The 26,395-nt window shown below is 34.4% G+C and overlaps 1 protein-coding gene and 2 long non-coding RNA genes across 5 annotated transcripts in view; 2 read left to right on the forward strand and 1 right to left on the reverse strand.

Annotated features, from left to right (window-relative positions):
• LOC126728952 (L-type lectin-domain containing receptor kinase SIT2-like) overlaps positions 1–26,395 on the reverse strand; it is a 111,965-nt gene that overhangs the window by 55,407 nt on the left and 30,163 nt on the right. The gene's annotated exons all lie outside the window — the stretch shown is intronic.
• The window catches only part of LOC126729095 (uncharacterized), an 82,237-nt gene that overhangs the window by 49,522 nt on the left and 6,320 nt on the right, over positions 1–26,395 (forward strand). The gene's annotated exons all lie outside the window — the stretch shown is intronic.
• On the forward strand, positions 291–10,904 carry LOC126729069 (uncharacterized). Its single transcript, XR_007656482.1, has 2 exons — positions 291–419; positions 10,598–10,904. It is a non-coding gene; the product is annotated as an uncharacterized LOC126729069 (long non-coding RNA).

Genomic DNA, 26,395 nt, shown 5'->3' on the forward strand with positions numbered 1-26,395 from the left:
ACTTTTGTTTTGTATTTTATACAATTTTTTTTTTGCTTTTGGCAGTGGGTAGTCTGTCCTTGTACTTATACCCAGGCTATTGGGTAGGCCTGCATGGCTTGAGATCCTTCCTTACACCTTTTGTATTTGTTTTATTCAAATATACTATTCTACCTTATTTCGATCAACAAAAAAAAAAAAAAAAAAAGATCCATTTATAAATCGAGTTTTAAAGACTCAATATTCAAGCGGTGTTAGTAATATATATAGTTTGAAAATAGTGTTTACTAATTATATTATTTGAAAAATAGTGTTAATTTCCAATTTTGGCCATCTCTTACTCTCACGCACACTGGTTCTCTCTGGGCTCTCCGTGTCTCTCTTCCTAGCCGTAACTCACAAACTCTTCTTCCCCCTCTCTCTCGGCAAGGCAACTTCAGGTTTGTTCTCTGAACTCTTATCTTCCTCTTTAACCTCTATAATTCTCTCTTTCTACTAAATCTAAATTCAAAAGGGATGTGGGTTTTTCCGGTGGGTTTTATTTGATTTATTTGTGGGTTTGTTTGGGTTTAATTTGATTGTTTGTGGGTTTTGTTTGATTTGTTTGTGCATCTTGTTTCATGGTATTTTCAATGATATGTTTTGAGTTTGTTTTTATTTTCTATTTTTATTTTCATTTGTGGGTTTGTAATGCAAATTATGTGTTTAATGAAATGTTTCAATAAACTGTTTATGAGTTGTGAAGTAATAAGTGAGAGAATATTCATTTGAAACAATGATATTGTGATGATGGAAAGTGAGGACTACTGTCATAGTGAATGCTTATACATCCCATAAATTTTTTTCATTCCATTTGTTGCTTTAGCTTCAAAACTTGTATCATCATTTGTCCATCACTTGTTAAATATTCCCTTTATAGCTATTGGTGCTTATTGCCAATTCTTTCGTACCTCATCAATTTTATGTCTTCTTTTTCCATATACCACCAGATTATCATCATGTTACCAAGTTGCCTATGTTGCTAACTGTGTACATTGTACCTGCCTGTCAAAGACTTGATCATTAGTAATGTTTCCCTTGTAGAACATGTTAGGTTCTAAAGTTTAGGATTTTATGTATTTAGAATTCGAATGTGTATTGTTGGCAAACCATGATCAAAACAATGTGTTTAGAAGTGTTTTAAACTAGCTCAAAGTTGTGTGTCAATGTAAAGTTGGAATCGAGTTAAAGCAGGAGGCATTGTGCCTTTCGGCCTAGCTCGATCGATCGAAGCTTAGGCTCGACCGATCGAAGCTCGGGCAGAATGCTTTTCTGCAGATTCGTCCAACTCAGCCCTATTTGTTTTAAAACGTTTTTAGGGTTTCTTATTTGTCCTAAGTATAAAAGGCAAACCCTAGCCACGTTTTAGGGTTGCTCATATTTGCGGTTTGTGTAAATCTCTTGTGAGATCTAGAGGAGTTTTCCTTTACACAAGCTTAGGGTTTTCAAGGAGAAGATTTATCTACACCTTGATGATCAATTCAGTTGCTGCCATTAAAGTTTAAAGAATACACAAGCGGGTGTGCTTGTAGCTGGTGGGAATCCAAGAAAGAAGGAGTCCGTGAATTCGGAGTTTGCACGTGGTCGTGTCAGTAAGTTCTACTGGTTGGTAGTAATAAAAAGTCGAGCGTAGGGGCTTGTAAGTCTTATTGTATGAACTTCGATTCTTTCAAGATAGTGGATTCAAGTTTACCTTGAGGATAGCTAGGTCAAATCCTTCCCAGGTTTTTACCGGCTTGGTTTCTTGGGTGATCATATCTTATATTATTTATTTTCCACTGCTTTGCATGATTTGATCTTTTATTTTGTGTTAACCTAAACTTGTTTAATTAGACTAAGTAACAACTTAACTAATTACCTAGGTTTAATCAATTGTTTAAGAGGTCTAAAAACTGTCAAGTGGTATCAGAGCAGGTGGCTCTTTTGTTGTTGATCATTTGATCACTGAGCTGATCTTTGACCCCTGTTGTCATGGAACATAGACACTCTCTAGTTATTCCTCCTCACTTTGATGGGAATAATTATGCTTACTGGAAAGTAAGGATGAAAACTTTCCTGAAATCCATTGATGAAAGGGTGTGGAACTCCGTTGAATATGGATGGGAGAAGCCCACTACTCCTGTTAGTGAGTAGAAAACTTCTCAGAAAGAAGCAACTTCGTTTAATAGTAAGGTTATGAATGCGATTTTTAACGCTGTTTCTATGGGGGAATTTAAAAGAATCTCGAATGTTGAGATTGCTCATAGTGCTTGGAATATCCTCTAGATTGTGCATGAAGGCACAAAGGCTGTCAAAATAAACAAATTGCAGCAATTGGCTTCTAGATTTGAAAGCATTAGGATGTCTGATAATGAATCTTTTGATGAATTCTATGCTAAACTGAATGATATTGTTAATTCTGCTTTTAACTTGGGTGAAATATATGATCAACCTAAAATTGTTAGGAAGATTCTTAGATCTTTGACTGAAGACTTTAGACCCAAGGTGACTGCCATTACTGAAAGCAAAGATGTGGACTACATCCCTGTTGATGAGCTTGTAGGATCTCTTCAATCCTATGAGTTAGATCTACCCAAAATTACCAAATCCAAATCAATGGCTCTTAAGTCAGTTGATGATGTTGAAAGTGGTGGATTTGATGATGAGCTCTCTGCTACAGAGATTGCCTATCTTGCCAAGAACTTTAGAAACTTTCTCAGGAATAGCAATAGAAAGGTAAGAGGCACAAACACTGCTGAACCTAGAAATTTTAGGAAGCATGATCCCACTAAGGTTAATAACAATGATAAACCTAGAGAAAGAGTAGGTCAATCTTCCAATAATTCCTTGGGCTCTCGGTGTTTTAGATGTCAAGGGTATGGACACATGAAATCTGAATGTCCAACCTATTTGAAGTATAAGGGTAAGGCTATGGCTGTAACCCTTAATGATGGTGAAGTTTTTGATCATGAGTCTGATTGTGATGAGGATGGAAACTTCATTACTTTCACTGCTACTGCTATAGTTGATGAGAGCATATCTATTGAAGAGAACCCTTCTGATGGGGAACTCTCTGAAGATGCAGATCTTCAAGAGGCCTATAACAAATTTTGCAAAGTTGCTACAAAGGATGCTATGAATGTTGAACTTGGCCTGAAGAAAATTGAATCCCTTGAGCTTGAAAAGAAAAATTTGCTTGTTAAATTGTTTGATGCTAATGATCTTTTGAACAATGTGAAAACTGAAAACATATTTTTGCTTGATAAAGTTAAATCTTTGGAACTTGATTTATCTGTTACTAGATCTGCTAGTTCTAAACTTGATCAAATGCTGAGTGTTCAAAAGTCGTCTTTTGACAAAATTGGTTTAGGTTATGTTGATAGCATCTATGTGTCCACTCCCCATTCCACTAAGTTTGTTCCTTCATCTTCTTCTTTTGAACCTTCAGTGAGTGAGATAGTGAGTGAAACTGTCAAACCCTCTGTGAGTGAGGTTGCTAAACCCTTAGAAGGTTCATCATCTAGGAAGATTAGGGTTGATCTGAAAGAATCTAAGCCTAAGAAGCCTACCCTATCTAAGGACAAGACACATGATAAACCTGCATGGGTTTGTCACTTTTGTGGAAAGACTGGACACATCCATCCAAATTGCTACAAGCTGCAAGCTGCTAAAAGAGCAAACAAACCAAAAGTACAAGTGCCTCAAGCACTTGATCCTATGGTACTTATTGGTGATTTGGTAAAGGTTTTAAACCTTTATTCCAATCCTGGAGTTGGTAATTATTCTCAAGTGAATAAGAACTCCAATGCTCGTGGTGCAACTAAAAGGTTTTGGATGCAAAAGACTCGATCTAACTGAGTCTTTCTAACATAGTCCTTGTGCTTCATTGCTCTACCCTTTGTGACCATTGTTCTTTGGTTTTTGTTTTTTTTTTTTTTTTTTTTTTTTTTTTTTTTTTTTTTTTTTTCTAGGATTTGCATAGCATAACATTCATGCATTTCATTCTAGGTGTTTTTTTTATTTTTATTAAAATAAAAAAAAAATAAAAAAAAGGAAGAAAAAGGAAGCACATTTTGTTTTGCACTATTCTTCTTGGTTTTTGAGAACAAGGTTAGTCAATTTATTTTCACATAACATGTTTTTTGTACCTTGTTTAGCTTTGATGAGCTTATTTATTGCACTTTACTAGTTGAAAATTTGTAGTGCATGTTGTGTGGGAAAGATGTGTATGGTTTTTTATTACTATGTCTTAATCTTGAAGTCACATGTTTTTAAATGTTGGACTTGAACTTTTAGAGAAAGGCATAAATAATCATCTCACCACTGTTCACTAGCCAATCATGAACACCTTAGTGCATATCATAAGATTTTGTACTCGAGAAAGTGTAGCACATGCACAAAAAGAACATAAGGTGAAGCCTCGGTTAAATTGCTTAATTCTTAAAATCTAATTGGTATATACTATTAGGCTTGATGTCAAACTCACATAACTTAAAATTGGAATGTATATTATGAGACATAAATACAAGAAACTTACATGATTGCAAGCTTATGATCTAGGAGATGTGGGAGTTATATGATGTAAATCTTTAGGTGATAGTCTCTTTTAAATTCTTTGTGGTGAATTTTATAGATTTTGTGATTGATTGTTATTCACATATCACCTCACATGTATCTCAAGTCTTTGCTAGTCGCACACATTACACAAGTTACTCTTTGTTAAACATTGTACATGTTATTGTGTGTGTTTATGGTCTGACCAACCAAGTTATTGCAATTACTTTGAATTATGTGCAAACTAAATTTGTTGCTTGAAAATTTGTGGAGAATACAAGAAATTTTGTTTTTAGGAATTTTGGGCTTAAAATTCTTGATTGGAAAATCATATCATCTCATACTCATGCATTTTTGTTCTTAAATTTCAATACTTTGAGTTAAATCATCTTGTTTTTCAAAAATTGTGTTTTTCCTTAAAAATATGGTGAGCCTCTGCCTGATTCAATCGGTCCATTCTGTTTTTCGATCGATCGAAATTTTTAAAATTTTTAAAATTTGAGAGAGGGAGTCTCTGTCTGTTTCGACCGGTCGAGGCTGATTTTCGACCGATCGAAACTCGTGAATCAGGTTTTTTAAAAAAGCAAAATTAGACTTTTTCAAATGCACTTTTCAAATAGTTCTTTGCTTTTCTCTCTCTCTGCGTTGGCTCTAGGCTCCACCATCCATTTTTTTGTCGTTTTCCTTCAAGATTTTTGCAAGGTTTTTGTCCTTAGAAGCCAGTAAGTCCCTTTTGCCCTTCTTTTTCAAGTTTATTTCTTGATTTCATGCATTTTTCATGCATTATCATGGGTATTTTCGGCACTTTCAAACATATTGGGGTTTTTGATGATTCGAACATATTCTTGTGTAATTGATCAATGGGTTTTTGTGCTATGATGTTATAATGATGTTCCCTATAGTTTAATTTGATCAATTTTGTGGTTTTTGAAAAATTGAAAATTCTAGGATTTGAATTTGATCCGAATTGGGGATTTTGTCAAATTGGCTTAAATTGACGAAATTGACTTATCCAATTGATGTATTTGGTCATTATTTTTGTTATTATATCCTGTGTAATGATCAATTCGTCAATATTTTTCAAATTAATCAAGTGATTTTTCAAATTTTTGGGTTTTTGTGTTAAAAACCTTAATGATCAAACCAATTTTGTAATTTGAACCTTTTGGACTGTATTCACTGCATTAGAACATGCATCATGACATTTAAACTTGTTCATGCATCATATAGATTTTTATTCTATATTCTGTTTTTGTGCTAACTTACAGTCTGCCCTTGGTTTTAGTTTTGTGCTTTTTTTTTGTTCTTTCGCTCTGTGTTTTGATCCTTATCTTAGCACCATGCCTAGGAAAACTAGAGCCCATAGGACCACTTCCACTTCCTCTGAGTCTCCCACTAGAGTTGAGCTGTTTAAGAATGATAAGTGTAGAGAAGCCTATGACACTTTGAACTGTAAGCGTAAAATCTGGTCTAAGCGAGCTGTTGTGTTAGATGCGCTTGATCCGGCCATTAGGGCCAATTTTGAGTCTAGAGGTTGGTTGCCTCTCGTAGAGATAGATCATCCACCCCCGACCGCCCTGATTAGAGAGTTCTACTCGAACCTCTCTTGCCACATCTATGATTCCAACACCCTAGTTAGGAGTTGGATACGAGGTGTAGAGTTTACTATTACCCCTCGGGTAGTGGCTGAGGCTCTTGGGGTGCTGGTTGTTCGGGATGCTGACTATCCTTATGATGAGTCACCCTCATTAGACGTTGTCATGTCTTACATCACTGGGTCATCTATCCAGTGGGGTTTTGATCCTTGGATCACATCCGCTGAGCTTACCGAGACGGCCTATCTCTTCTTTAGGATTGCGTGTCATTCCTTGTGGCCTATCTCTCACTTCCACACCATTCCTTTAGAGCGATATGTGTTTTTGTACGCCTTTGCTTCTGGAGTGTCTATCAGTTTTCCTCATTTGTTCCTTTGTTCTTTGAACGAGGTTCATAGGAGTTCTGCCGTAGGGCATGCACTGATTCATCCTATTTTCATTCATAGGATTTTGCTCTACTTAGGTCTAGATGGTTTTCCGTCTGGTGAGCCTGTTCATGTGATTGCTCCCATAGGTGCCACCTTTCTTCGTTAGAGGGCTGCTTAGTTGAGAGTTGCTCCTTCTTGTACTAGAGGTGCGTCATCTAGTGGTGTTCCCCCTCCTCCCTCTTCTACAGGTACTGCTGCTGATACTAATGTTCCTCCACCGACTATTTCGGATGATTCAGACATTCGTCACACGTTGGATCATGTCTTGACCGTTCAGGCTGCTCAAGGACAGATTTTGGTGGACGTGCTAGATGAGATTCGTGCCTTGCGTGCAGAGTTGGCGTAGTTTAGACCACCTCCCTTTTGATGATGGATATCATTTGGCATTCCGTCACAAAAAGGGGGAGTACTTTGTAGAGTTTTTGTTTTCAGGGGGAGTTTATTTGTTTTTGGTTGGAGCTTGTGGAGTTTAGATTGTATCTAGGTGCTTCACTTTGTACTTATGCATTTTTAGCTCTTACCTTGTTTTTGATGGGTTATTCATGTTAGGGGGAGTTTTTATGTTTTGTTGGTACTTTATTTGTTTCTTGTTTCAAACTACTTATTGATTTATATTTATGAGTTATTCATTGATATATGTCTTTATTTGTGTGTTGTTTGAAATCAAGAAGTTATTTTGTTTACTTGTATTATTTCCACACATGCGGTTATGCATTTTGTTTAGTGTTTCAGGAAATATACAAGTTGATTCAATTGAGCTGCTGTCTACACTTGCAACTGATGGATAGTAGTTAGGATTGAATTTGGTTTATGAGCATTATTTTGTAAAGGGCTTTTCATTTTGTAAACTTTGAGCTTCTAAGTTGTGTTTTGTCACGGATTGCCAAAGGGGAAGTTTGTTAGGTTCTAAAGTTTAGGATTTTATGTATTTAGAACTCTAATATGTATTGTTGGCAAACCATGATCAAAAAATGTGTTTAGAAGTGTTTTAAGCTAGCTCAAAGTTGTGTGTCAATGTAAAGTTGGAATCGAGTTAAAGCAGGAGGCATTGTGCCTTTCGACCTGGCTCGATCGATCGAAGCTTAGGCTCGACCGATCGAAACTCGGGCAGAATGCTTTTCTGCAGATTCGTCCAACTCAGCCCTATTTGTTTTAAAACGTTTTTAGGGTTTCTTATTTGTCCTAAGTATAAAAGACAAACCCTAGCCACGTTTTAGGGTTGCTCATATTTGCGGTTTGTGTAAATTTCTTGTGAGATCTAGAAGAGCTTTCCTTTACACAAGCTTAGGGTTTTCAAGGAAAAGATTTATCTACACCTTCATGATCAATTCAGTTGCTGTCATTAAAGCTTAAAGAATACACAAGCGAGTGTGCTTGTAGTTGGTGGGAATCCAAGAAAGAAGGAGTCCGTGGATTCAGAGCTTACACGTGGTCGTGTCAGTAAGTTCTACTAGTTGGTAGCAATAAGAAGTCGAGCGTGGGGGCTTGTAAGTTTTATTGTATGAACTTCGATTCTTCAAGATAGTGGATTCAAGTTTACCTTGAGGATAGTTAGGTCAAATCCTCCCCAGGTTTTTACCGGTTTGGTTTCCTAGGTGATCATATCTTGTGTTATTTATTTTCCGCTGCTTTGCATGATTTGATCTTTTATTTTGTGTTAACCTAGACTTGTTTAATTGGACTAAATAACAACTTGGCTAATTATCTAGGTTTAATCAATTGTTTAAGGGGTCTAAAAACTGTCAGAACACATTTTTTCCTTCATGCATGTACCACTTTGACTCCTGTGGAACCACAATATCCACAAGATTACTAAGCATAATATATATTCTGAGTAAAAACTTGAACCTGGTCTTAAGTATTGAGACTAATCAGATTTGACTGGCTGGCCAAAAGTCCAGTCTTGATCTCAATTGCTCTCTTTCAAATTTGATTTTCCTAAATAGGCTTATGGTATCGGTCAACATCGAATTCCTTTTCTAAGCTGCCTTCTGGGTTAGGAACATAATTTTGCTACCTTCTCATTTTATACTGGTAATTAGAATTCAAAGGTAACCTTAAATATAAAGGTTGCACATGTACAATCTACTTGAAAGTATAAAATCTCTTTGAACCTTTGGAACAGAATTTTGCTATCTTCTCATTTGAGTTTTTTGTACTTGTTAAAATCTTTTAACAAATGCATTTCTAATAGTTCAAGAATGAGCTGGGTCTAATTTATTTAATAGCTTTGAGGTGTATTTCTTTTGTCTGTTTTGGTCATATTGATTGATGGTAATAGATTAAAGATTAAAGATTAATTTATTTAATAGCTTTGAGGTGTATTTCTTTTGTCTGTTTTGGTCATATTGATGGGGTTACCAGCCAACTTGTGTGTGTGACCAATGAACTCTAGCTAAAATCACACTTCCTTGTTATAGTCTTGTGGTGGAGTAGTGGATGATAGAGATGGATTATAAGAGTTCCATTTAGAGCAGAAAAGGTAATTAAAGAAGTTGATGAGGCTGAGTGCAGCTAACAACCAATAAAAAAGATCAAGCCTATCCTTGTTGAAGTCATTTTCACTAAGCCATCCACCACTTGAAGAACTTGAGGTAATTTTGTTCACTAGGGAAACAAGGAGTGAGCTTAAATAGAAGTGGGAATGTGGAGGTTCCCCCAACATTTGTGCTTTAAAGTCCACCCCTTGTCATCTTTCAATGAGTCTTCCCTATACAATCAAGGTGGGGCTTATTGTGAAATGAATGAACAAGAGCCAGAGACTGTTAGACTACAAGGTAATAATGATGGTTCTTCCCCTTATAATTCCAAATTTCCAATGCTGGGAATTCTGTGCATGAGAGATGCTTTCCCTTCTTGATGGTTGATGGGGAAAACTTGTGGGAAAATTATGCTTTGAAACTCAACTAAGGCAATCACAACCAGTAAGTTAAAAAAAAAAAAAAAAAAAAAAAGCACGTAGAGTTTGTTAAGTTGTTCTAATTATCTGGATTGGGAAGAAACTTTGAAGGGCGGGAAAAGGTACGTAGTTGAATTGTTAAGAGGTAAGAGGTTTGAAAATGCCTCTGGTACAATGGACTTACATTGTGTAAGAACTAGCTGACTGAAGATTTATGTATATTAAGACTTAGAAACTGCACATTTAAGAATAAAATAATGGGTTTGTGTTTTATCAGTGTAATGGGGAAAGGAGGAAGCAATTAATATTTTGCTCAAATTATCGGGTTATGGTCTCAATGTTCTGTATGTTTTCCATTTTGTGATAAATTTCCCTTCTGTGCATGCAATTGGTACTATCATATTGTAGTTCATTTATTAATTACTTCTTACATCTTTCCCTTCCATACTTTATTTTCTATTCTTCAATAATCTTTGGAACCCTAGAGAAGCATTGGTTGTGTATGTGTGAGATAAAATAATTTACTTATCAGATTATACATTACTTGTAGATTTCAAAATTCATATTTGATGCACCATCCGTGCATGAACAAAATGTAAGTACTTTTTCTTCTGACATTTGGTAATAAACTCATTATCCAATTGTGTCCTTGTGGACAATTATTTCTTTCATCACTACTAATGACAATATTGGAATACATTTACCCGGATCAAGAGCAATGTACTTACGTACCTAGTCATTTTGTTCAGAGTCAACAAGGAAGAAATATACAGTGATTTATTCCAACTTTCAAGAAAGTAAAATGACAAGTAGCCACTTGATATAGACTTTGTTTGTCCTAGTAATCTTTGAAAGTAAATTTGTAGCAGCTACGAAAATATTAAATATAGCAGAATTTCGGAGTTCAAGGAACAAGATTCCAGAAAAAACGAGGGTGTTCCCATCCTTTACTTTGCTGACCAAGCTGTCACTGGGCTGCTTACCTTTAGTTGTGTTAATTATTTATTATTCATATTTGTAGTTGCAATTGCATTGATTTGTTTGGTGTGATTTCATGGATTTTCTTTGATAGCCTTTTTTTTTAGTTATAGATTCTTATTGTTTGTATTTTGAAAAATGAATAGAGACAAAAATGACCAATGACAGAAGAGATATATCCATTCAACGAAAACGTAAAAGAGAGGAGACTGAAGTATATGAGGAAGAGGCAATGAGATTTTTGCCTTTGCTAGTGGAGTTTTTTTGTTATGCTTGTTGGAATATGCTCGCGTAGGAAGTACTTTGTGAGAGAACCATTAAGAAGTGAAATTGAAGAATAATTTTTTAGTTTGAAATTTTGAATTTTATGAAAAAAAATCCATCATTTGGGTTTTTTCTCTAGTTGATATAAAAATTTTAGTTGTCAATAATTGGCAAAATATTTTTTTAGTTGTTTTTGACTAAAGATATTTAGTTATTATCTTGTCAATTGGATTATTAATATTACCTCATGAATTTATTAAAAATGTTACTAAAATTAAAATGTAGAAGGATTTAGAAAAATAATAATTAAAAAATATATTTTATTGTTAAATCCAAATCCAAATTTAGATATCCAAACAATGGAATTTGAAATGATGAATTTCAAATCCCTCTTTGTTTAAAAAGACCCAAACAAGGAATTTTAAAATCAAAGGATTTCAAATCAAGTCATTTTAAATCAATGGATTTCAAATCTAAATCCAAATCCAAATGTCACCATCCAAACACAACCGTCGTAAAGTAGAAATTTTAGTACTGTATCTGCAAATTTCTCATTTCCAATAGGTTTATCAGTTTTGTTATGACTTATAAACTTAGCACATGCGCTTACATGTGTGAAAATAAACACAAACTCATAGAGAGAGACAGGGAGACCATTCTTCTAAGTCTCAAGGATGCTTGAATACCTAAGAGCAATGATCCTTCAAGGTGTGCCATTGTAATGAATACGTTCAGAGAACATGCAAGTTTCGAGGTTGGGTTCCTATTAAATAAAGCTTTTTTCTTACAAATAAATAAATAAAAAGAAAGAAAATTTTTTAAGATACTATTCATCAACTCCTTTCTATGCCCTTATTAGTGTATCACGCAAATCAAATTTAGTATCATGCAAATCACATTTAGACTTTAGTATCTTCTCCAAAATAAAATAAAATAAAAAACATTTAGACTTCAGTACATGTTAGTATACTTTATTGACTTTATCTTTTATATCTCAAAATAAAATATATCCTTTATTAACTAAAATTAAGAAACATTGTTTCTCCAAAAAAAAAAAAAAAAAAAATTTAAGAAACATTAATTCTTGTTGATTTTAGTCCAATTAAAGAATTCTCTTAAGTATATTTTAGTTCTTATTTATATCCTATTTATGGTCCATGATAAAATAAAATTATGTAGAGAAAAAATGTAGTCACTACAGGCTTTCTATTACGGATGTAAGCCATTTGGCCATACCACGTAAAAGCATGTTTTGCTCTCCTTCTAAATCTAAAACTTTTTATTATTTTTATTTTATTTTAACATGGTACCAAATTCACTTTTTTGTGTTCTTCACTAGATTTCAAGCATTTCACTGCCAACCATCACTCGATTTAGGTGTTAACCACATTTAATCATCATTGTCTAGACATTCTTTTTCTCAGAATAGAGAATTTTTCTACACTATTTTTTTCACATAAATTTCAATTTTGTGCTCTATTTTCCTACTTGAGGCTCCAAAGTCTCACAACTTGGCCCGTCACTCATTCTTTTTGCACTCAAACTATGTGAAATTGGTCAACTCAATCACATGCTTTGTCACAATGTCATCTTCTGCCAATATTCCTTAAGCCACCAATGTAGTCATCCTCCGACCATAGCAACCACTCTTTGCTCACTAGTGCAATCATTCTTAGGCTCTTGCAGATCTCTTCTAGCATTCATCCATCGTCGTTTATTGCCATCGCCAACATTTTGCATAATTTATTATACATTGTGCCTGGCCCATTCTACATTCAATATGGTCAATCATGGTCATTTTTAGGGCATCTTCACAAGCTTACATTTCAAACTCAAGTCATCTTCTACCTTGAGTTTGAAGGGGATGCAGTGAATCATGCATATCACATTTAGCATATGTTAATATCCTTGATTGACTACAAATCAAGAAACGTTAATTGTCCTTGATTTTAATCCAATCAAGAGATTCTCCCAAGGCCACTTTAGCTCCTATATATACCTTTCTTAGGGTTCACTTTAAAACACAATTTAGAATAGCAATAATAGCCACCAAGGATTTTTTAATGTGAACGTATGTCATCAAGCCAAATCACATAAACCCTTGCTTCCACTCTCTCCTTCTCTCTATAAAACTTTTTTTTTTCTTTTTATTTTAATATCCCTTACATGACTGCAACTCATTATAGCCATAAAGACATTTTTTTGTGGAAGCAAATAATAATTTTGATCATGGTAGTCGATACCGTACCAATATCGGCCGGTATGTACCGTACCAGTACGTATACTAGTATCGAAACGCCAATGTTTTGTACCGGTTTAAATACCGGCCGATAAAAAAGGTTTTTTTTTTTATTTTTTTTTTAGTTTTGTAATTTTTGAATTTTTGTAAGGGTAGTATGGTAACATACTTGCACTAACTTAGTAGTATTATTTATTTTCTTAGCATGCAATGAATAATTAAGCTTTCTATTTTTTATATTGTGTTTTTTTTTTTCTTTTAATTGATGTTAAAGTCTAAAACCATGAATAATTTGTTCTGAATTGAGATAATATTTTTTGATAAATTTTTATATTTATTATAATATACATTTATAAATATAAAAAATAATGGTAAACCTGAAACGGTACACTAATATTGACTGGTACCAAAATATATCGTTCCACTGGTCAAACTGGTACAGCCTTCGATACAAGATTGACTCTCTTAATTTTCATACATAGTGATTATTGGCTGTAGGTTGTCAGTATTCTAAAAATTTTGGATGGGCCACCCAATTTAAGAAAAAAAAAAAAATAAATAAACGAAGAAGATTGAACTAGTTTCTGCAATTTGATGAGCCATCCAATCTAGTTTCTGTAATACACAACATAAATATTGATCTATAAACTATAAAGCTTGTAACAATGAAATTAATCTTATTGTTGTACTAAGCTTCAATAGACTACTACCTACCTAATATCAATTTCAATATTAAGATAAAGAAATAGTATAAATCATATTCTTCGCAAGTGCCTCTCTTTTTTTCTTTTTTTCTTTTTTCTTTTTTTTTTTCTCCCTCTTCTCTACACAACCCAAGTAGCAATCTCTAAGCTTTTTGACTGTCACTGGTTAATTTGATCAATACGTGTAATGGCACAACAAATTTTACAATATTTTTCACACGTGTTAAGATAATTGATTATGATTGATCAATAATAAAAGTGATGTCAATGGTGGTTCCAATGAAAGTGATATTGCACCAATCACAATCTACCTACTCAACAAATTGTAAAAAAAAAAAATGTGAAATTTGTTGTGTATATAGTATTGATGTAATTGTTGGGTGCACATGCACCATAGTCCAGCCCACTTAGACTTTTATTGCAAGTGGAAATAGGTGAAGTGGTCCAAATGAATAAAACTTCTATTCCTAATGTAATTAGGAGAGTGGCAGGCAGTGGCAAGAGCTTATATATAAAGCTTGGGACGTGTGTTTCACATATATATATATATATATATAGAGAGAGAGAGAGAGAGAGAGAGAGAGAGAGAGAGAGAGAGAGAGAGAGAGAGAGAGAGAGAGAGAGAGAGAGAGAGAGAGAGAGAGTGAGTGAAAAGAAGAAAAGAAGAAAAGAGGTGTGCCACACAATGAAAAAAATGGTGGGTGCCGCATAGTGAAAAAGAAAAGAAAAATGATTCTCACATTTGAGAAAGATAATTTGTGTGTTTGAGAGCAAAGAAAAATAAGAGAGATTTTTTTTTTCTTTAGCCGTGAGGCATACACAAGAATTATTGTAATTGATTTGATAATAGTGAAATTATTCGGAATTTGTCCCGTAGTTTTTCCCTTCAAAGAAAAAGGGTTTTCCACGTAAATATTTGTATTCTTGTGTGTGATTGCTATTTTGGATTGCTAATATTTGTGATAATATTATTCAAGACCCAACAAGTGGTATCAGAGCTATGGTTAGAGTGGAAGCAATGGCTGGAGAAGAAGGCAAGGGTTCAAGAATTAAGAAATTTGATGGAACAGACTTTGCATATTGGAGGATGCAGATTGAAGATTATTTCTATGGGAAGAAATTTCATCTGCTTCTTTTGGGGACGAAACCTAAAACTATGAAGGATGAAGACTGGAACCTTTTTGTTAGACAGGTATTGGGAGTTATTCAATTATCTCTGTCAAGATCAATTGCGCACAATGTTGTGAAAGAAAAGACAACAGTGGATTTGATGAAGGCTTTTTCTAGCATGTATGAAAAGTCGTCGGCTAATAACAAGGTGTATCTGATGAAGAAGTTATTTAATCTGAAGAAGGCAGAAAGCACTCCTGTAGTGCAAAATACAATCACAAATCAATTATCCACAGTGGGAATTGAATTTGATGATGAGGTTCATGCATTGATACTTTTGGCTTTTTTACCAAACAATTGAGAAGCCATGAGAATGGTGGTGAGTAATTATGCAGGGAAAAGCAAACTCAAATATGATGATATTCGAAGTTTGATTTTAAGTGAAGAGGTTCGCAAGAGAGATGCAAATATAGGCAATGCACAAGATCAAGCTTTTGTCACAAAGAACAAGAGTAGAGGTAGAAGCAGAGGACCTAATGATCAAAAATTCAATGGTAGGTCACAATCAAGAGATAGATCTTAGTTCAAGGAAACTAGAGAATGCTTCCATTGTGGGAAAAATGGTCACTTAAGAAGAGATTGTTGGCATTGGAATAAGGAACAAAATAAAGGAAAATATGAAAAGAATGATAGTGAGAAAAATACTTCAGCTTCTGTGATTGATGAGGATGTTATGGTGCTTGCTATTGAAGAGCAAAAGTGTGAGCATGTTACTAATAATGATGTTGAATTGGTTGTTGATTCTACAGTTGCCCACCATATAATCCCTACGAAGGGGTTGTTTACCACATACAAAGCAGGAGACTTTGGTATAGTGAAGATGGGTAATTCTAGTTACTCAAAAATTGTGGGAATTGGTGGTGTGCATTGAAACCAATGTTAGTAGCACTATGATGTTGAAGGATGTGCAACATGTTCCAGATTTAAGGATGAATGTGTTTTCTACATTGGCCATGGATCGAGCGGGTTATTGTAACTACCTTGGTAATGGAAGATGGAAACTTACTAAAGGGCCATTGGTTGTTGCAAGAGGACATGCATGTTGCGGTTTGTACAGGACTCATGTGAAGACCTGTAAGAAGAAGTTCAATGAGATTAAAAATTTTGAGAAAACTCCAAAGATAAATGTTGGGATTAATGGTGTTGAAACTAAGAGGGTGAAATTCTCATTGCCTAATAGTGCTTCAGAAGAGGAAGTGGTAAGTGATGAAAAATATGAAGATGCTAAGGCTACATGGGATGACGATGAAGTGAAAGATCCTATAGGGCTTGAGTAGGGGGAGCAATATCCTCCACTAGAAATTGTTGAACCTCATGAGAAGAGGACTACTGGAGAACATCAAACTGTTAGCTTCCAGAATAATTGGGCTTCTAACGAGGGGGAGCCAAGAGATTGGATTAAGGATATCCGATATGAGATTAATTATTTGAGAATGAAAGGGATTGACATTGATGAGGTGTTTTCAGTATTGGTGAAGATAATGAAGAAGATCAAGCCTTGTGTTGGCTTGACTAAAAATTGAATTGAAGAGATAGAATGAAGATCTCCTCCCATTGGTGGGCTGGAGGGGGAGATTGTTAGGTGCACATGCACCATAGTCCAGCCCACTTAGACTTCTATTGCAAGTGGAAATAGGTGAAGTGGTCTACATGAATAAAACTTCTATTCCTAATGTAATTAGGAGAATGGCAGGCAGTGGCAGGAGCTTTTATATAAAGCTTGGGACGTGTGTTTCACATATATATAGAGATATAGTGAAAAGAAGAAAAGAAGTGTGCTGCACAGTGAAAAAAAAGGTGGGTGCTGCAAAGTGAAAAAGAAAAGAAAAAGGATTGTCGCCTTTGAGAAAGATAATTTGTGTGTGTAAGAGCAAAGAAAAATAAGAGAGATTTTTTTCTTTAGCTGTGAGGCATACACAAGAATTATTGTAATTGATTTGATAATAGTGAAATTATTCGAAGTTTGTCCTGTGGTTTTCCCCTTCAAAGAGAAAGGGTTTTCCACATAAATATTTGTGTTCCTGTGTGTGATTGCTATTTTGAATTGCTAATATTTGTGATAATATTATTTGGGACCCAACAGTAATTTGATCCCAAGCATTGATCCATGATCTAATCTACCCATAGTATGAAATGCTAGTAATTCAATTACCACTTTTGAGGATTGAATCAATGGTAGGAAGGAAGGCGTAGAACCCTTGCCAAATGCTGAAAGAATTGGCAATAAGATCTCAAATGCTTGAACACTTGTAAAGTTACCAAAATAAGCATTGCCATTGTGGTAATTCCGGCATATCAACATTGCTATCCATAAAATTGCATCGCTTGTCTAATGCTAGGCCTAGCTGCTGGCATTTTTCAAGTCCAATTCCCTTTCCTCCACCACATAGTTGCCTTCCAATCTAGGATCACGAGCATCAGGTATAGCTCCTTTTCTGTGCACCTCTCTCCCATTCAATACATGCTTTATCAACAAAAAAAGAAGTTAATTACTATTTTTCTTTTTTATGTTCTCATTTCTTATGGTTTTTTTTTTGTTTATTCTTTCTTACAACTCTACTTTGGGTTGATTAGTTTTAATGTTTTTGATAGTTCTTCTTTAGGTTGATGCATGTTGCTGTTGTGTTTCTTAATTCCTCATCACAAATCCTCTCTCTCCCTCTTATAACTGTAGTTTGATTTTAGTTTGGGTTATATTTACTTATTTTGGATTTGGGGATTTGAAATCAAAACAATAAATTTGAAGCTTAGAAAAAATTCATTTGTGTGGAAGAAAATCTAGGAAAACATAACCAAGTATGACTCAAGTTAGAAATATATGACATATGTAAAAAAAAAAAAAATATATATATATATATATAAACCAAAAAAAAAAAAACCCAAAAGAAAGAGTGACTAAGATAAAAAATAGTTGAATAAGAGATATAGGGTTCAATCCCCGCATATACTAAAAATTTATTGGTATCTTAGTCAGATGATAAAAGCACAATCAAGGGCGGAGCCACGTTGGGGCTAGGGGGGGTCATGGCTCCCCCTAGCCTTTTGAATTCTCCATTAGAGCTAGTAAAAGAAAATTTATAAATTACTAAAATTACATGTAAATTTATTCACCGGCCCCTCCAAATTTTAAAATTGACTCTCAAAATTTAAAATTGGCATCTAAAATTTTTGAACTAGTCCAATAAATGTAAAATATTGTGAAAGTAATGTGAAAATATTGTGTACGTAACACTTTTCAAATTAAATTGGTAAAAAAAGAACCAAAGAAAAAAAAATGAATCTGGTACAAAAAGCCTAACAACAAAAAAAATTCACCATTGGCCCATTCCTCAACCTATAGCTCTCCAAATATTAGCAAAGCCCCAAATCTCCTTTTAACATATTCCAAATCCAAAAACAAAAAACAAAAACAAAAAAAAAAAAATCTATATCATACTGTAGGGAGTGGAACAGTCACCTCTCGGACAAACCAACCCAAGAAGCAATTGGGGCACGAGAAAGAATTGGGCCTAACATATGTTTTGAAATGAAGGCTCAATGGGTAATAAACCCTGAAAGGAGGAAAGCTAGGTCATCCTAAGTACCATGGAAAAAATGAGTCACACAAAAGATTAGTTCCCGCGAAGATGGTAAGGTACCACCTTACCCGAGGTACGGTGCACAAGTGATCCACGCGTGATTTCTAGGATATTCCTAGAACCACGAGAAATTTCTGAAACATGCAAGAAGGTTAAAGATCTTTACCTCTGCATTAATGATGGGGCTCTTACCTCACCTCTGCCGCATTAAAATACAAGTGAGACAACTTGAACAATACCAACAACCCCCAAAAGTCAGAGTTCTAGGATAAGGGAGGGGAGGAATCCGATAAAGTTGAAGAAAATATCCCTAAGGCTCTAGCAGGCAACAAGACAGCTGTAGTGATAAGAACAAGGATTGAAGCTATAAAAGGAGGAGAGTGGTAAAAGAGAAAAGATCGGAAAAAAAGTGGAGAAAGAAACAGAGATAAGAAAAATCTACCAAGGAGAGAGATAGAGAGTAAAGATAACACCATAGGAACGTGAGAGTTATCTATTATAATAACTAACTTGAAGTTGTAGTACATGAGTTTAGAGAGATCAATTGCTTGAGTTTCCCATTATGGAGTGTTTTTCCCTTTTTGTTTTCTTATATGTATGTTGTTTAAATAGTACGAGTGAGAATTTGTGCAAACTCCTCGGGGAATAGATTTTACATCCCCACACATACAATTATGCTGTGTGCATCTACGAATGTCATTTCCTCGGCTCCACGCTCCTGCTCCAATTAATTCCAAAGGCAACCATTAGTATCTCGCTCTGTTTTTGCTATTATGTACTGTCGTTCTTTTTTATTGTGAGTTATGTTTGGGGGGAAGATAACTAAGCTACTAGCTTTTTTTTTTTTTTTTGGGAAGAATACTAAGTATTTTTAACACACACATAGCAAGAGAGGAGAAGGTTTTTTAAAGAATCTTACAGTGGAGGCATGAAAGTGCTGGAACATTGACTTGGTTCTAGTTGGCTAGGTGTGATAGTGGCTTCTTTACTGGCTCGCCCATTCCAAGCCAGGATTTGAGCTCTGAGACTTGAGCGAAAGCTACTAGCTGAATGTGTGGTTAAAAAGAAAGTAACTTTTTATGTGCTGTACAACACTTAAAAAATGTGGCGGAAGGTGAATTGATGTTTGTGTATTTGTTTATAATATATTATTATGTTATATATAGAAATGGTATGGTTGAGTTTATAACTTAAATTTTATATATATATATATATATATAATATAGAGTTGTATATACTGAGTGATGTATTTATATTTTGTATTATTATCTTATTTCAAACTTTATTTGGTTTTATTTTGTTGGTATTTCTTGATGTGTCCATTACATCTAGAGCTTGAATCTTTCTTTTCCCATTCTAACTATCAAAATTATCAACCAAAAAAAAAAAAAAACTTGAATGGCTCCTTTATAATTTATAAATGATTCATTTTTAATTCTTATGGCATAAATTACTTGTTTGGATCTTCCATTTAAATTAAAAATAAATAAATAAATAAATAAACTTTAAGAATTTTGTTACATTTAGCTTGGCCCCCCTACAAAAAGTTCCTGGCATCGCTACTAAACACAAACATCAGAAGTGGACACCGTACGTTAAAACTTTATAAAAAAAATGTTAAAGTAATTAATAGAAAGATCCAAAAGACAAAAAAAATATACCTAAAGAACATGTTGCATTTGGAAAGAGAAAGAGAGAGTATGATAAACAGGGGTAACTCATAAGAGAAAAATGTTGAGTGCTGTAACACCTCTTTGACTAAATGAGTTTACTTTTTCAAAATGGCAAATCTTAATATATTATGCTCTAAAAAATTTTCATAAAAAAATTTATATCTTATATCTCATTACCAAAAAAAAAACACATGTTCCCACGCAAGATGGGTCTGTGACTAAATAATTTAAAAATAAACATTTGATTGATTTATGGATGATGCCTTCTTAAATACTGCATAAATATGGTTCTGTAAATATATATATATATATATATATTTCATGGAGTAATTTTTTATTTAAAACCCAATCTTCTTACTATTTTAGATGTAAAATTAATATTTAACTCTTTTTTATTTAAATTTGCTAACATCTCATTTTCAATTAATAATATGACTAATTCACTTGATATTTCTGTGATAAATTTGATTTTATGAAGGATTTTAACAATTTTAATTTGTAAAATAATTTTCTAAAGAAATAATTATAACAAATATTTTCAATAAGTTCTATAACATGTATTTGGAATGTAAATATACATAGTCTTTTCCAATCATCAATAATTATTATATTACATGTTTGACCATCAAAATCTCCTAGTTTTTTTTAGTGGACCTCCGTAGAAAAAGACCCAAATTGCAGGGGCAATAATAGGTTTCATTAGGTTGAATTGTAGGCTCTCAGTCCACACATTAGAATGCCCAAAAAATTTTGTACCAAACTACCAATATAAACTCAGGTCAATTCCCTCTGTAATGTAACACTGTTCCACCCAAAAACAAAAAAAAACAAAAAACAAAAAAACAGATTGCATGCTAACTCAACAAACTACCATAGTGTGGATTCCAATTATTTGACAATTGGTAAAATTTCTTATAGTTGAATAGAAGAGATGAGGTTTAATCTCTGCCTACAACAAAAACCGATTGGTATTTTAATCTAATGATAAAGAATTATCATCAGAAGCGACACTATAGGTTAAAACTCTCTAAAAAAAATAATAAAAAACTAATATTAAAGTTGGTGAATTGTTTATTTTATAATTTTGGGGCCTTTATTTGATGAGGGCCCCTAGGCAAGACCTAAGCCTAAGGTTGACCCTTGGTCTTTTATATGTAATTCTCCTATTAACATCATAGACCCAACAGATCTCAAATGATAAACAAATACATAAATAGTTATAAACAAAGACATAAAATAAGAGACTTTATATTGTGTTAGGATCCATTCAATGGAGTTTGATGCCAAAGACGATAAATTAAGTGAGATCCTTTTTTATGTCTAAATTTTAATTAAATAATATTATTAAACTTTTATATCATTAGTTAACTAGCTGTAAAAAAAAAAATATTTTTCTTACTTCTTGAAATTAAAATTTAAGTTTTGTATTAAGGTTTTTTATACATCTCTTTTTAATTAGTAATATCTAGTCTTAATATTTTTGTAACATAATCAATCTTAAATAAAATTTTATCATTTCTAATTTTAAAATTCTCTTTACACATAAACAACGGTAACAGCATTATTAATAAAATTTTGTAAATAATACATGCATTTGAATATATTTACATATATTGAGAGAGAGAGAGAGAGAGAGAGAGAGAGAGGGAGAGAGAGAGAGAGAGAGAGAGAGTCTAGTGTGTAGTCATATAGTAGGAGATTAAGTGGCTAATGTTAACAATCTACCATGTGAGAGATTAGTTTACAAAATTTAAATTCTCGAGCTTTTAATGAAAATTAATAGTCAATGATGATTAGATCCACTTACATATTTTTTATTTTTTTTATTTTTTTTTTAAATTAGAGTTTCAATTGGGTTATACTTTTATGGCCCAATATTTTAGGGCCTTTCTTAGATGTGGAAGAAAGGGCATACAAACTATTTAAGTTCTTTTTTCTTATAAAAAAAATAAAAAAATAAAAAAAACTACTTAAGTTTTAAAAAAATAAAGGAAAACAATTAGTTATTATATTAATATTGGGGCCTTTTTTCAATGGACTCATTGGGGGCCTTTAAGCCTAGGCTTTAAGCAAACCCTATTCTTACATTAAGTGGGTATTTTCTTTTTTAATCTTTTGTCTGTGTGATTAGAAATAATTTATTTGAATTTTTTATTTTTTATATTTTTAGCAAAAACAATAGTAGACTTTATTTATGAAAAATCATGTTGTACAATGAAGAAGAGAAAAGATGGGCATTCTTCTAACCAAACAATGGTCTCTTTTTCCTCCTTTACGGCACTAGCCAAAGCTGAGACAGCATGATTACATTGTAAAGGTATACGGTGAAAAGAAATTAAAAAATAAAAAAAAATAAAAACATAAACATAAACAAAACTACACGTAATGACACCTTGCAAAAACTAATACTTAGACAAAAAAGCAAAGCCAATCTCCACTAATTGCCAAGTCATCTAGCCATAAACAATCATCCACAGCCTTTGTGAACTTAGCAATTTGATTACAAGGCCGGGATCCATTACTTCAATACTCATCAGAATGCAAAATTTCATTAATCACCTAATAAAAGCCAAGGAAAAGAGATAGATGCATGGAGTTGACTCATAAATCCCAAGATTCTCCTCTTCTTGATGTTTTAGGATGTCCATAAAAACCAGTAAAGCATCAAACAATGCCCTCTTGATTTATTATAGCATCAATGTGATGTGAGGAAAAAATTAGGATATCCAAATCCACACTATCCGCCCAAAGGAGGGCCAAGCCACCACTAGATCCAATTTTGGATATTGCAAAACCAGCTATTAATTCCAATTTTTTCTCTAATCTACGAAAAAATCATCCATATCCAAACGAGTTTCAGACAAAAAAAGAATTTTGGGACATTTTTCTCTTGCCAAATAGTGGAGTTTTTCTACAATTCTACTACGTACCTTTGGGATCCCAAGCCCTCAACAGTTAAGACTTAAAATCTTCATGTTGGAGAGGGGGTGGAAGATTACCCCCAACAAATGTTTGAGAAACATTCAAACTATCTGAACAAATAGCTTTTTTTTTTTTTTTTGGGCTGAATTGAAGAGTTCAAAGAAGACGAGGTTGATGAAGGTCGCTTACCCACGTGTTAAAGCTTAGGCAAATTCTTGATAGAAGTTTGAAAATTGGAACTCTAAAGAATACGTTTCCATGATCTAAGTGCAAGTTCTTTTTGGCCGGCGCAGCCAATCCTCAGTATAATTGGACATACGATCCATCTCCATATCCATATTTGAATTATCCTCATTTGAATTGTTGTTATCCATATCTGTCAACGCTTTCCTTTGTGGCTGGGTCTGTCCTATTTGAAAATTTTGCAACTGGAATTAGATTATGCTTATTCGCCAAAGGGTCATTGGGAGAATCTATGTGGGGATGTTCTGGTGCTTTAGGAGTTAGATTTGGAGTGGGGATAGAGTTATCAGGTATTTTGAATTTTGACGGAGGGGATACAGGTGTTTTGAATTTAGCAGGAATAGGAAGGGTTAAAGGCTCAATAGTAGAGCTTTCTTTTTATTTGTTGGATTTGGAATTTTCTCGCTTAGTGGAATTTTAGGTGGGGCCATCTTGTTACTGTAAACCTGTCAGCTCATCAATTTTTTCTAGCCATCAAAGTGTTTGTCAATTGGCTACACAGTGGGGGAAAAAATGGTTCAAACTTGTCCTCTCTAGTGGTGATGAAATCATCAATATCATCATCTCTCAATCTAGATTGTTGAAAACCATTCTTCTTTTGATTAATATTTGGAGCCAAAGCACGAAGCCAGGGACCAAATTGAAATCCATTGTCATCTGGAGATAAACAACCTTTAGTAATTTTTTTTTTATTCATGATCCTGATGACCTAGTATACCACAACGATAACACAATATAAGTGTTAACGTGTATAGTGTTGTAAGCATTAGGCCCACTTAAATTATTTGTATAGCACACATGCTTGTACTACACTCTTGTACTGCACATATATGCCTCCTATATAAAGGCTCTCATGTACATTCTTTAACAATGAAATACAATACTATTGCATTCAATATTTCTAACACGGTATCAGAGCCACCTTCCTGTGGCCATGGTTTTCTGTCCTTATAGTGTGTTTAAGAACAATCTCTGTCTTCCTCGATGTTTCTTCGCTACATTCATCTTCTTTGGCTTTCCACTGCTGTCGTCAAAACTCTCCGGTATAGTCATGCCACCGTTAGAAGTCACATCAACACTACAAGACCATTGTCTTCCTCAAACCACTATCACAAAGCCAAAATTCATTCAAGGGATTTTCTCACTCTTATCAAATCTCAAGATTTCATGAAACTTCCATCTTGAGTTTGAGAGGGAGTGTTAAAGATATATTAGCCCATTAGTATAGGCTCAAGCCTAATTCTACTTTGTGTGTTAGTCAAGTCTCCTACTTGTATTACAAGTCTATTAGTTTAAGATTTAGTCTACTATATATACTCATGTTATGGTTCATTATAACACAGGTTTTGTATTATACTCTTATATAATAAAGATGTAGTCCTTAAGGGGTTCCTCCGTGGACGTAGGCCGTAAGGCTAAACCACGGAAGCCTTGTGTTCTTGTGTTCCTATTTTATGCTTCTTTCTTCCGCATATATTCAAGCATATTCAATATGGAATATATCATAGCTATTATTTGACATGGTATCAGAGCCAATGCTCTAACCTTTTCTTGTATCTTGCAGTCTTGTCTTTGTTGGTATTCTCCGTTGCCTCAACTTCTCCGGTCAGTAAGCTTTCTGCGTCCTCTCCCGACTGCTCCACCGCCGTCAGAGGTCCCCAAGGCTGAAACTTTACCACCAAAAGCACTCTCTCCGCTGCTAAAAGACCACTTCCTTCTCGAGTCTGTCAATTGTGACCTCCGATTATGACACCAGAGATACCATTATGTAGATCCTAAATCGATCTACTCAACGTCACTGAAATCATCCCCATCTGACCAACCACGCGCCTCCATGCGCCGGTCAAAGTTTCAGTGAAGACTATCCATGCGCCTTCAATGTTGCTCCAATATTAACGCCGCTACAACCATCCAAATCGTCCTCCTTCGATCTATCGCGTCGGTAAGGAATTGGCATCAACGGACGCTCCATGTGCCCTCACGCCCCACTTGAAGATCAGTGTGTCCAGCCCACGTGCCACTAGGAATCTTGCAAACATCATCCGAGATGTCATCACTCGACACGTCAGCCCTAGAAATTTGATGAGGTCATCCTGCCTACATGATCGTTGACTGCCGCAGCAGTTGACCGTTGACTTTGTGCCATAGTTGACTTTTTGCTGTCTAGGTGCTCCTTATCCAGTTTTTCACATAGATTTCATTTTTGCAGTCCATTTTTACATATTTTGCCTCTAAATGAAGAATAATGACAGGTCTTCTTCTTGTTGCAATAATTGTCGCTGACAATCCAACAAACGCTTTTGCAATTTTTGCAAATATTTTGGCTACAATATTAGGACTTGCTATCATCGTAACAAATTAGCTGTTTTAATTTCTGCTGCTACTGTTACTAACACAGAGAGTGTCCAACTAATGGCTTCTATCTCTACACAGTCTAAGTCTTTAGGACACATTTTCACCATGTCCACAAATGACCTTAAAAACATTATCGCTAACGTCATTCGTATGGTTGGTAATGCATCTTATTCCTCTTCTCTCTCAGATTTATCTAGTATGTCTCCTTCCTCTTGGCTTATGGATTCTGCTTGTTGTAATCATATGACACCTCAGTCATCCTTATTTTTTGAACTTAAACCTACACTACACCCTCTTAATATTCGCATAGCAAATGGTTCTACAATGTCTGGTCATAATATAGGTTCCGTTTCGACCTTCAACCTCTCGGTTCTTGGGGTCTTCAATGCTCCTAACCTTTCATACAATTTATTTTCTGTGGGCCAATTAGCTGAGTTGAGTTATCGTATTATCTTTGACTATTCTAGGTGTATTGTGCAAGATCCGAGGACGGGACAGGAGCTTGGGATCAATCCTAGAGTAGGGCGTATGTTTCCCATTGACAACCTTCGTCTTCCACTTGTTTCTCCTGTTTCTGTTGCTGCAGCTGCTACAATTTCTTCTATTCCTTCCCTTGCACTTTGGCATGCTCGACTTGGTCACGCATTTTCCTTTCAAGTACAACAATTAGCTTCTAGAGGTTTGTTAGGTTTAGTGTCTACAAAAAATTTTGATTATGTTTCATGTCAGTTAGGAAAACAACCAGTTTTTCCTTTCAATACTAGTGAATCAATATCCACTGATATCTTTGACCTTA

The sequence above is a fragment of the Quercus robur genome, chromosome 1 (assembly GCF_932294415.1).
Source record: "Quercus robur chromosome 1, dhQueRobu3.1, whole genome shotgun sequence".
In the NCBI taxonomy this organism is placed as follows: domain Eukaryota; kingdom Viridiplantae; phylum Streptophyta; class Magnoliopsida; order Fagales; family Fagaceae; genus Quercus; species Quercus robur.